At 39.9% G+C, this 12935-nt stretch overlaps 1 pseudogene; it reads left to right on the top strand.

The window, feature by feature from the left end:
* The first annotated feature begins 10653 nt into the window (after positions 1-10653).
* On the top strand, positions 10654-12641 carry LOC147459011 (uncharacterized; annotated as a pseudogene).
* Positions 12642-12935: the final 294 nt, after the last annotated feature.

Below are 12935 nucleotides of genomic sequence, written 5' to 3'. Positions count from 1 at the left end.
GGCCTACTAACAAGAGTGAAGAAAACATGTCACTAATCAAAACATAGAGTGCAACACGTAGCACAAAATGGGTCCTGATGACCATTTAAACATTTGTTCGGGTTTTAGGTCACTCGAAAAAAAATTCTCGGGCTATGATAAGACTTGATGTTCTTGTGGTCTATCAACTTCCTAGAATTAGGCTTTTTTCATCTATAGAAGTTATTTTGATCCCTGTTTATAAACATATTCAAGCCTTTAAGTAAACTGGGTGCACCATTCTCTAGTTGTACTCATGCAAGTTCTTAGGATGCCTCTTATGTATTAGATTTTTGTTCTTCTTTGGTTGTGTCTAGTATGTATGATGAGATAAGGAGCCTTTTTCATTTGTTGAAGCAAAAAACTCACAGTGTTGGTTGTCTGGTATGCAATCTAAGCATGATGCTATTGTGAAGAATGGCCCATGATTTTTTATTACTATAGGGTTGGACTTATGGCAAAAGGGCATGCTCATGAGAAGGGATTGATTTTGATCAGATGTTTGCTTCCACTCATCGTATGAATACCATTCAAATCATTTATACTACTCACACTCGCTTGGACATAAAAATGGTACTTTTAAATGGTGATTTGCATGAAGAAGTGTATGCATCCCATGCTTGTGGTTTTGTCACAAAGGGAAAGAAAACAAGGCATGCAAGCTTAAAAAGGTATTTTATGGTTTGATCAAGCATGGCCACATGATTGGTATGAAAAAATTCGTGCTTACTTGGCTACACATGATTTTGAGAATAGTCTGATTGAAAGCATATTGTATGTTGAGAATGATATATTGTTTTATCATTGTTCTCAACTTGGATGACATGTTTCTCACGGGACCAAATGAGAGATATATTCTTGATTTTAATGCACATTTGAATGTCTCTTTTGAGATGTCAGATTTAGGGCTTTTGCATTGATTATTGTTTGGGTGTACAATTCAAGAAAGTTGATGGAGGTATTTCTTTATGCCATACAAATTATATTGAGACACTATTGTGTAGATTCAGCCTTGAGAAGTGCAAGTCTATTGATACTCATATGGAGATAGGTTTGAAGCTTAGTATTCAAGAGGTTGAAGATTATTCTGGTGTCACACTCCATGAGTACATTGTTGGTTGCCTCATTTATGTATGCATTACCATTCCAGAAGTTAAGTATGAAGTATCATAGGTGATAAAATTTATACATAGCCCAAGATCTATGTTGTGAGGTCTTGGTCTTTGAAACCTATCTCATCTCATAGCCTCTTTCCCTTTTATATTAATATAGGCAGCCCCCGAGCTATGGTTTTAGACTAGACCTTGGCTTGACATTACTCCCCCTTGAACGTGTTTTCGTCCTCAAAAACAAAAGTGGGAAATTTCTTCTTAAGAACATAACTGTTTTTCCAAGTGGAACATCTCTTAGGTCCATCTTTCCACTTGATGATGCACAAGATGAAAAGTATGCAAATCATGATAGTGAAAAATGTGCTCAGGTTCATGCGGTTGGGTTTGAGGTTCAATGGAATCAACCAAAATATGTTGGTCAACGGCATTGCCATCCCTATGCAAGCCTTTACATAAATGACTTATATGAAAAATCAGATGAATACGAGTGTGCAGGTAAAGAGAGCTTGTAAGACATATCTCCAACTTTCTTGAGTATCTTAAAAGGTCCACAATATCTCAGAGATAATTTAGGTGTTGGCCCAATTTTCAAAAAATTGAATGTTCTGACATACATAAAAAGACGTATTTCCCTTCCATGAAGGTTACTTGCTCACGTTTCTCATCAATATACTTTTTGTATCTATCATGTGCTCGTTGAATGACGAGAAAGGTTCAACATATCCATGTGATCTTGGAGAATATCCTTGACATGCTGAAGTTTCTCAGTTGCCAACCACATCGTAACTAGTGACCTAGGTTGAAAACCATACATAAGCATGAAAGGACTAAAACCAACATTACATGGGTTGGCACTATTATAAGTAAACTCTAGAATCTTTCCAATTAGATTGCTTTTTGCTAACATATGCGCTTAGCATATCCTCGAGCACCTGATTCACACGTTCAGTCTAGCCATTCGTTTCTAGATGATCTACAATATTGATGTTGAGTTGTGTACCCAGTTTTTTAAACACGACTCTCCAAAAATTACTCTTAAATTTGGGATCACGATCACTCACAGTATTGTTGGGCAACCTGTACAATCTATACAGATTGTCAAGAAATAACTTGTCTAACTCTGGAGTTTTAATTGTGAACTTGATTGGATTAAATTTGCAAAGTTTAGTCAACCAATCTAATACCACCAGTACCAAGTCATGACCTTGTATAGTGGTTGGTAAACCCACAATAAAATTCATAAATACACTTTTCCATTTACCATTGGGAATATCCAAAGGATGCAAGACTTTCAAGTGCTCTACTTTATTAACTTGAAATTTTTGGCAATACAAGACAATCTTGAACATACCGGTATAAATCTGGCAAGTAAAACTATTGTTATACAAGTGCATAAATTTTCTTTATGCATGGGTGACTTACAATAGGACTGACATGACATTCATAAATAATTTGACATTGAATGTCTGCGTCTATTGTGGTACACAAACTCTCCCCTTGTGGAGTAGGTATCCATCATCGATGGAAAAGTTCTTTCATTTCTCCTTAAGAGACATGCACCCATTTCCTCTTCCAGTTCTTTATTTCAACACGTTGCCATATACGATTCTATTTTTTGCAACAGTAAATTCTTTCTTGCTACTTGGGATTGCACCTTTGCTTGTGGTAGCCCCTGCCGAGCTCATGGCTTCAATGCCATTAAGCATAGGATTGCAATAGAGGAAGAGGGGAAGAAAGATCCAGAGAGAGAACTAACTGGTTGAAAGCTTTAAAGCTACTGAAAAAGAGGATTGCACGTGTTTAGATGCTAATGCATAAGCTGTGCAGTGCGGGTGCACATTGTCGGGCGATAATTCTGCGAAAGTTGAGCCAGGAAGGCATCGGGCCCCTGGCTGTGAGAGGTGCGGGGAAAGAGGTGCAACAAGCGCAATTAACAACAACAGTGCTCAAAACAAACGGTTCTCTTAATTTCAGTTAGTCAACTGTAATCATCATTAACCAATCATCAATGGAGGCTTAATGCGGCTTACAAGATGAAACCTGGCTTAAACTAGGTGCTAATGAAGAAAAGTGATAATGACCCGCTTAACTCTGCCTTCTGCTTCTTCACGTTATGGCTTAGGAACTTCCTCTTCCAATAGCCGTCTGATTTGTCTTCCAAAATTGAATGGGTTTAGGCTAGGCTAATCGTTTAAGATTAGGCTCTTCGCTTAGGCTTGGCTCAGTTCAAGAGATTAGGCATCGGCTCAGCTCCGTGGATCCTGTAGGCTGCAATTCCTTACCTGCTTTAATCCTTGACAAGCTTCTACTCAAGATTCGACCTCCATCTTCCTTGCTTGCATTAATCCTTGACAAGCTTCTTCTCAAGTTTTGATCTCCACCTTCCTTGCTTGCATGCCTTGCCGAGAACTAGCGAGAGAGAGAGAGAGAGAGAGAGAGAGAGAGAGAGAGAGAGAGAGAGAGAGAGAAATCTTCTCTTCAGCTACGGATTCGGGAGAAATTGAATGGCTGATCAAGCTTGAAAGCTTTGGCTGGTGAGGTTTAGAGTAGGTTAATGATAGCTTAAGGGCTTTGGCTTCAACAGATCGAACAAGCTTGGATTAAGCTTAAGGCTAAGAAGAATCCAGGAGAGTTGGCTTAGAGAGCTTAGAGAGGTTTTAAGTACGGGATTAAAGAGATTTGGCTGGCTTTGAGAGCTTCCAAATCAAAAGCTTGGCTTAGAGTAGGTTAATCATGGCTTATGTCGTTAAGAGTAGGTTAAGAGAGCCTATGAGCCTTGGCTTCCTCTTTCGGAGAGAGAACTCAACAACATGATGATGCGTGAGTCCCAAGAGCCGTCCCTTTTTTATAGATGCATGAGAAAAAAAAACTATTTTCGGCCATCCCATTAGCAATATAGCTAATGGGAAGGGCCTCCTGATGATGTGGCAGGGCAAGATTCGAGCCTTCACCAAATCTGGCGAGACAAGGACCAAACTGGAGCGCCCTGGCGTGCTAGGCATTTTCGTCTTCTTTGTCGGCATCATCCAAAAATTCCCTCAGCCTGCGCGAGTGTTTTCTCCTTGCGCAGTTTTCCGCCTTGCTGCCGCCACGACCTGGCTCCTTATTTCTCCATTATCCTTCACACCCTTTAAGTTTAGGGTACCCCTTAATTGAACGGGCGGCCGTGCTTTGGGCGGCCGGTTTAATTCTTGAGTGGAGGGTTTTATGCCCTTGTAGGGCACCACATTTGGCATACATATCGATAAAGGCATTGTCAAGCACAACATTTCTCCCCCGGCCAAAGCTTCCTTCTTTGGCGGCATTCAGACACACTTACTGGCCATGCAGTGTTGGTACACATGTCGGCTAAGGCAATACCAAGTTTTTCCTTCATTGATAGCCATAAGTAATGTAAGGCATAACATTTATCACAAATTCCGGGCAAGCATTGTCAAGCACAACATCTTTCTCCAATTGCCATCGATTAGCAATATTGTCATGAATAGAATATTCACATCAAGCACCGTACTCCATTAAGCCAGAGGAATGTGACTAATCACGCCAACTAGGGCGGTTCGAACCCGGCCCCCGGTGATACTTAAATTGACCATATCTTGCCACCCGAAATCCCGATCACCACTGATCTGAAAAGACCGACTCGCTCCAGAAATTGACCACTTCAGCCTGATGCATTCATTCCAGTTTTGTCCCCTCAGCTGTAGTTGCCCAATCAGGTACGGATCTACTACTAACTCAACTTAAAATTGTCATAAGTTCTTATCCGTAGCTCCGATTGATGAGCCATAAAGACAGACATGTAGAGATTTTTCAATACTTCAACTTGGATTAATAAAATCCCAGCTATGACCACTTCAAGCATACTCACTGTTTAGCATTACCAAGACATCTTCTGACCTTTAGAGCTGCATCTGGCACACTTGCATTTTAAAATTGGCTTGTTAGCAAGCCCTTATAACTGTTGATTAATCATGTAGGATTCAAATACTCTTGATTGGCATTCCTTTGTTCATTTTCTTGTCATGGGAGCGGAGCAGCACGACATTCACCCCCTCTGAACCTGCACAGCCTCCGGTCTGTGCCAACTGGTCTTCAAGCTGCATCTTCTATAAATACCTTAAGCTACTTGTCATCAAGCTCATGTAGTTGATAAAGCTATGTAAAACAAAAAGAATGTGTAAATCATAACATCAATATTCTAGCTCAATTATCTGGTAGATGTCCCATCATAAATATTTGAACCGTAGTTGCCATATCTTCAAAGCATGCAATTATGAAAATCTGTTTAGTGAACCGTGCCAGACTCAAGTGCTCCATTTACTTATGCACACGGCTTGACCATCAACTCTCTTTAGGGAACCCTATCAACCTCAAGTATGCCTTAGTCTGTCTGCACACAGAATGGTCCTCAAGTCCTTTACTTCAAGTTCTGGTAGCAAAACCATCTCAAAAACATGTGAAGATACAATAACAATTGTCCAAGATGTCAACTGGAAGCTAGACATGTAAGCTTATTGATCATATAACCAAAAACACGTATGTCTTAGCATACATCCAAAAACAAATCTACTGCCAAGTAACCTGCTATACAGGAAAATAAATGAAGTCTTTGAATCTGTTAGTTGCTCTTCAATAGCTCCCAGGATCAAATGGAATAATAAGAAATTGCCCCAATAGTGGAGCAGCATAATATCCACATAGGCACACACATTCTGAATCAATCAACTTCAAGCACTTCTGCTCCAAATATGTTATTCCTAGATCTAGCAAAAAGAAACCACAATACGTACTCAAATATACCCATCCATAGTGAACCTCCTTTTGAAGATCTTTCGAATCACCTAGATCAAGAACCATTAAGATCACATAGTATTGATGGCCTCCGTAAAATACTAGAACTTCACTTGAAGCATAGTGTAGCAACCACATCTCATAAACTTTTGGTAACTTAAGGTCTTTACCAGCAAGAATTAAAGAATTCTGACTCCCTTTTACTGGTAGCCAGGACATGACTGACATAAGAATGAGGAATAATATCCAAATCCAGCCACATTTGGCACATCGTCCAAGAAAATGAAAAATCTTGTGCACTTTATGCAGTATCAGGGATGATTTAGCAGCGTCACCCCCTCTAGCTTCACAACCATTACAAAACATCTTAGGACTTTCTGGACCTGTATCATGAGAGAGATTTTTACCTGGCTCTTGAGGTTGATAATGAATAATAGCTTTTTCCTGAAAATCTTCATCCATATCATCCTTGGAAAAATCACCCTTGGAAGTCTCATCATTCAACAAAGCTATAGGAGTTGGCTCCTCTTGCAGCCCGTATATAAGCATAGATGTAAAATCCATGTCAATATCTTGTTCACGATCAGCATGATCTAGGCAATCTTCAATATCGTCCTCTGCTTCCTCATCTGCATCCATGCTACTTAGCAAGCCATTATAACTTTGAAAAGGTTCATCAGGCACCCCTTCTGAAGGGGTACATGCATCACAAAGCTCTCCCAGACTGCTATAACCTTCTCCTTCAGATTGGGCCAAAAACCCATCGATTATGGAATCAGCTTCTGTGATAGTTGAATCGGCAAAAATATTGCCATAAGCAACCATAACCTCATTGGCATTATCAGGTACATCCTTTGTTAGGTTCACAGTCTCAGCCACTTCATCAGCTATTGCATGTATAATAGATTTGTTTCTCCAATCATCTGTAATAACTCTGCTGCCTTGCTCAGCCATAGTGCCGATAGAACCATTAGAAGCCTGTAGTGGCTCATCTTCTTGATAAACTTGTTGAGAGCATCCCATGCCAAGGTCAGTAGCTTGAAATAAATTTTGTTGTGCAGTCTGGCTCTTCACAAGAACCATTATTCGAGGTAACTTCCATGCGAGAAATCTTCAAAAAAAATTCATACATTTGTGTTTCAGCAGTAAATTCATTATGTACCTTTGCTTGGTTGCTCAAAATATGGTCCTTTGTCATTCAATCTGCTTCTTCCAAAGTTGTATTTGCCTTGGTTTTACTTCTTGCAGAAATATGATCCCAAAATTGATCATAATTAAGGAACTGCATATGATCCTCTTCTTCTTTATAGAAAATAATCTGGCCTCGTTCATTAATCTCCTTCATTGTTAACTCGATAATTCTTGAGCTTTCATGAACTTGGATTAATAAAATTCCACCTATGAACACTTTAAGCATACTCACTGTTTAGCATTACCAAAACATCTTCTGATCTTTAGAGCTGCATCTGGCACACTTTCAGCTTAAAATTGGCTTGTTAGCAAGCCCTTATAACTGTTGATTAATCATGTAGGATTCAAGTACTCTTGATTGGCATTCCTTTGTTCATTTTCTTGTCATGAGAACGGAGCGGCACGACAACGTGCAATAAGTGTAGACTGATAGACTCTGTGTGGGTGTGGAGTGGTCACTACTGAATGAGTGAGACCTCTAATTTTTTTATGTAGAAAGATTAAGGTCACTGGTCAGTGGTCATTGGGTGGGTGGTAGAACATCAAACATTCGGCCCTAGGGCAAGACACGTGTCGGCTTTACCCCAAAACTTTTCATAGCGGCTTTGTCTTGTGAGAAGTTCAAAGCTTTTCACAAAGCTTTGGGCTTCTCTTGACTGCCCTATACATGAGGGCCAACTCATGCTCATGCATCACTCCCATCATGGGCGACTTGTTACTATATTATGATAGCACTTCAGAGTGTTGGGACACTTTTCTCTAGCTTGTATATATGCCCATCACTCTAAAGCAAGCCTTATCTTTGTATTGAGGCAGCTAGTAAAACTAATTTGTGTATTGTGTGCCCTTGAGCTCATCCATCTTCTTCCATTTTTATGTGCACTCTTATACGTGTATTTCCAAAAAATCCTAAACTCAGCTTTGCATACGAAACATGTTAATTTCTTGTGTTCGATCAAGAAACTTTGATACAATTCATGCTAGTGTCTTAGCATTATTTTTTAGCACATATGCATAAAATGTCTAAGCATCAGTTACGTGTTTATTTACAACTTTGCATGGGTACACATGCATAGAATGTTAAAATGGTGTTAATGTAAACAAATAGCTTCCTAAAGACACTGAAATAGCTTCCTATACCAAAGATGTCAGTTATTTTTTAAAAAAATAGACCTTAAGTAAATCTAGTTCTTTCTTTGTTTATCGCGCGCATAGGAGCTTCTCTCATTTTTGGACTCTAGCTTTCATCTCGCAATTTTAGACATGTGTAAAGAGCACTTTCTCTGCTTTATAGAGATACCCTCATTCCTCGCAGTACTTTGTGATGGTTGGGAGAAAAATCCGAAGGGCTAAAACCAAAAGCAAAAGTGGTAAAATTTTACACAATTAAATCCTTCAAATTTTGATATAAATATGGGGAGACTTTTAAGCGTTCCCTTTTTGGCCTGCTTAAAGGGCAAAGGCCATAGTGTTGAGTTCTCTTTTTACTGGCTAAAATTATAAAGAATAACTTTGGTGTTTAATAATAAAAATAATTAATGAGCACCATGATTGAGTTGGGTGGGCCGAGGAAAGGCTTGCAAGGCGAGGGTATGCTAAGTGAGGGGATAAGGTGAGGGTATCCTAGGTGAGTGGGGATAGATGAGGCCACGTAGGGTCTTGTGATTGGAACGTTATCAGGTGGAGCTCAAGAAGCCGCCCCTATAAAACTTATAGGGTGGTCATGAGTGGAGACCTTGTTTCGCTCGCCTACTCCCGCTTTGCGAGACCTCTGTGTCTGCATTGCTTTTGGGTTCCGAGCCTGTGTCTGAGCTTGCACAATGAAGACTAAAGCTTTGTTTGTTATGTTTTAGATTAGGCTTCTGTTTGTAGAACATTTGCGTGTTGTTCAGTGACGTCCGTGAGCTTGCTTGCACAGATGGCGTGAGTACCTGTTGGCCTTGTTTTTTCTGATTTGTTGCTTGTGGTAGCCATCTAGGCGTTTGAAGGCACGTGCGTATCCTCAATTGGTCTTTCCATGTGTGTCTTAAGTCGTTGTTTGACAGAGGATGTGTCACTGCTCCTCAAGTAAGTTGTCGAACTCTACGCACGTTTCTCTGCTTGTGTTTTGGTGTTCCGTGTTAGGTGTTGTCTGCGTTAAGCGCTAGGGTTTGCCATGTGGACAGCGATGGTTTCGCCCCTATTTTGTTCCCGAAGCACTCTTGTTGGTGCTACAACTCGCTAATTCCGGCCAATTTATGCTTGCCCTCTGCCGAAGCACTGTCTCTGAAGAATGCTGCTTCGGCCCGATTCATGCCTTCCCACTGTCGTCCTGATGTGTGCTACCCGTGAGAAGAATGTTGCCCCATTGTTCCATGCGATGGGAGGCATGTCATGCTTGACCTCTGCTCATCTGATGTATTCTAACCGTGAGGAGGATGGTGTTGGCTCTGTTAGATAGCAGAAATCATGTGAAATAGGCTGATGCAGGTGGTTGTTTAAGTCCTTTTTGGTTGTTGCTAAAAGGTTTGAGCATTTGAATGTCTACATGTTTGTATATTGGCAGTGAGTTGCTGGGTATCAGCTACAATGCGCGCGAACAGCAGAAATCATGTGGATGGAAATCTTTCAAGATGGTGCAGCTTTCGCTTCGTTTTTGTTCTATGATTGTATGCAGATTATTATTGCAAATATTGGCTTCTTTTCTGGATGGAGGGTTATCTGTACCTTTTCCAGGTTGTTGGCAGAATTAACAGGATTGGAGTATCTATGTTTCTTACTCTGTCTGTGGCTTGTTGATGTAATATGGCTTTGTTTTGTGAAAGTCTCACATTCATATCTATCAATTAATACTGTTTATATATTCGATGTCGTGCAAGTTAGCTGCTGGGTGAAATTTGTGTATGGTTTGTGTTATGCTTAACATGCTCTGGTTTTTCTGTGAATTTTGTAGCAAGTTTCTGGCTTTTGTGATTTGTCATGCTATATAGAGATGTAATTTGGTGTTCGTTTGCAGCCTTCAGTTTTGGTGTATGGCATATGCAGGTTTGCCTCACTGCGGATAGAAGTTGTGATACTCGGGAAAGTCTAGCCCTAAGCTGGCTTTATTTGAACGGATAATATTTTGAAGAAGCGGTTTCTATTTTCTTGTTATTATTTTTGAACAGTATTTTGGATTGTTGTTCCTGTTGTGGGTTCGTTGTGGATATGAAAGTGACCATATGGTGTTTTGATTGAGCTTGGGTTTATATTTTTAAATCGAGTTTGGTCCTTGATGTATTATATATTTCTGTATGTCTGATAAATGCCTTGTTAACAGTGAAAAATCTTATCGGCTTTTGTTTTTAGCTTGGATATTCTCACATATCTCGGTGCCAGCTGTCACCCACCGTAAAGAAGAAACTTTTTTGCCTCAATTTGCCAATTTTGTTTATTATTATCTTCTCTCACTAGAAAGTGGCTTTTAAAAGACCTGAATTGTAGCCTTCTCTCTCTAGAGATCCGCTTTTAAGACCTGGATATTTAGCTTATGATTGTCCAGCTTATTGTCTTAATATCCATCATGTTCGCATTCTTTATAAAAGCCTCTAGCCATCCAGTTATACATAGAGTTTGCAAGGCGTTTTCTGCTCCTCTGGTCTTCCTGATAACGTGCTGGGATATTTCTGCTATGTTGTTGTTTCCTCACTTCAGCTCTCCCTTTTGTGGACTTGTACTATCAAGTCTCAGCTCTACCTACATACCAGGTCTCCATGGATCATCCAATGTCTAGTTAGGGCCTTTTGAACTTGTCTCTATTGAGTTTTGAGCTATTGTTACACGTTTTGCCTTGATTTCTTGCTCAAAACTTATAATACATTCTTACAGATCCTAACTTGAATAAGGAGGAGCTTGCTTTCGATTTTGAAGATGACCTTGAGTGTTCTAATGTGGGTAAAGAGGGTGTGCAAGCTACGATAGACCTTCCTGCTTCCTCTGGTTTGTTAAAGTTACCTGAAACACATTTCTCTCCTTCTTTCAAATCCGATTTGTCCCCAAAGCTTTCAAAAAAGCTTGCTCCAAAGTTGAAGAGGTCATCCCCTTCTAAAGCCTTAAGAAAAGCTCTAAGCTATGCACGTGGTAATGTATTTCTATTATGTCCACGATTTGAAGCTTGTTTAAGGTTGTGAATAACATATTTATGTCACATGCCTCTCTGTACAGCCTTGTGACTCGAGCTCCGCTTTTGTCGCAGCAAAGGAGAGTGATGAACCAATAAGTGACAACTTTGGCTCGCAATTGGCATTAGTGCCTTCTCTTAGGGTTTTGTCCATATCAGAGCTTTCTGATGCTATTACCTTTCGTTTTGCATTTGAGGGCAAAGTGCTATGCAAGTATGGTACTTATAAAATACCTAAAGCTAGCTATGCGCAACATTTGAAGGATGACTTAATAGACAAAGAGTCCAAGAACACTGTCACCTTTGTTGTCACAGAAGTTTTTGTCAATGAGTTTGTTGAATCTTTTGAAGTCGGGGAGTTTGTGCGTATTGAGGGGGCGTATGTCAAGAGAAAAGTGTGGAAAGATGGAGGTACTAGCTTGTGGGCTCTCTATGCAAATGCTGCCACTACTGTTGTAAAAGCTGAAAGTTTTGATTGCTGTTTACATCTTTACCCTGAACGTAGAATTAAGGAGTTGCTTACTGATAAGGCAGTGATTGAGTTCGCTCCCACTATCGCGTTCACTGTTGTGAAGGTTGAGACCTCCACAAGGTCCGATGGTGGTGATAGTTATCGTTTAACCATCGCAGATGGCCCTGCATCCAGTGATAGAGCAAGTGTGAGTCATCAATTTGATCTATTTTGCCTTGATATCTTAAGGCTTATCTCTAATCTGGATTATTTGTGCAGTTGCTATTTGTTCCTTCCAGGCGTGTCGATTATCATCTCATGGTTGATGCTTTGAAAACCAAGGGTTCTTTTTCATGTGTTGTGCACAACATCAACGTCTTCAAAGCAGCATCAAGCATATTATCTGTGGTGGACACAACTCTTATTTGTGCATTGCCATAAAATTTAAAGAGTGTTTTCTCGCAGCATCTCTCAAAACAAGTCACTAGTATGGGATTTGGGAAGAAGGTAATCTACTTTAACTAGATCTATTTGCGTGAGCATTGCTTGCAAGTTGTAATCTCATAATTGTTTGTAGGTCTTTGGAACTTTGGAGATTGTTAACATCAACAGTTTGGAGGTGGAATATGTGTGTGACTCTTGCAAAGGCAGAAATGTTAGTCGTCAAATTTGCAACCCCTTTTGTTACTCGTGTGGAAAGCCTGTGGAGATTGTGAAGTTGCCTTCTCTTCAAGCTAAAATCTGTTTGCAAAATGGAGAAGTTGTACAAGTAATTCTGCAAGGAAATATTGTGGATGTAGTTTTGAATTTGCCCACGCCTTTTCTCAGCCTTTTTGATGAGAATTTGTTAGACTTGAAATCATCTCTTGTTGCCTTTAGCAAAGCTGGAACATACTCTATAGACAAGCACGGTTTTGTGACTGATTACAAGGCACCCTAAATTGTATCTTTCCTGCTAACCTTTTGCTTGAAGAACGCTAGTATGGCTGCCTATCCTTCATCCTTTTTTGTAAATGACAAAAAGCTTTATGTTTTGCCAAATTTTTTGTCTACATATAATAGTAACGATGATGTTTTGCAAGCTTTGATTTGTGTCTTCAATTGTTCTATGTCTCTCATTGAATTGGAAAAACATCTTCTTGACCTTATAATGCTTGACCTTGCTAACAATAAAAATGAAACACGAGCTGTATGGATTGCACCATGGACAAATAGTGTTGTTGATAGCACCGCA

This window comes from Adiantum capillus-veneris, chromosome 4 (assembly GCF_014529385.1).
Source record: "Adiantum capillus-veneris isolate H3 chromosome 4, ASM1452938v2, whole genome shotgun sequence".
Classification (NCBI taxonomy): domain Eukaryota; kingdom Viridiplantae; phylum Streptophyta; class Polypodiopsida; order Polypodiales; family Pteridaceae; genus Adiantum; species Adiantum capillus-veneris.
This window is presented reverse-complemented; position numbering and strand designations above follow the sequence as displayed.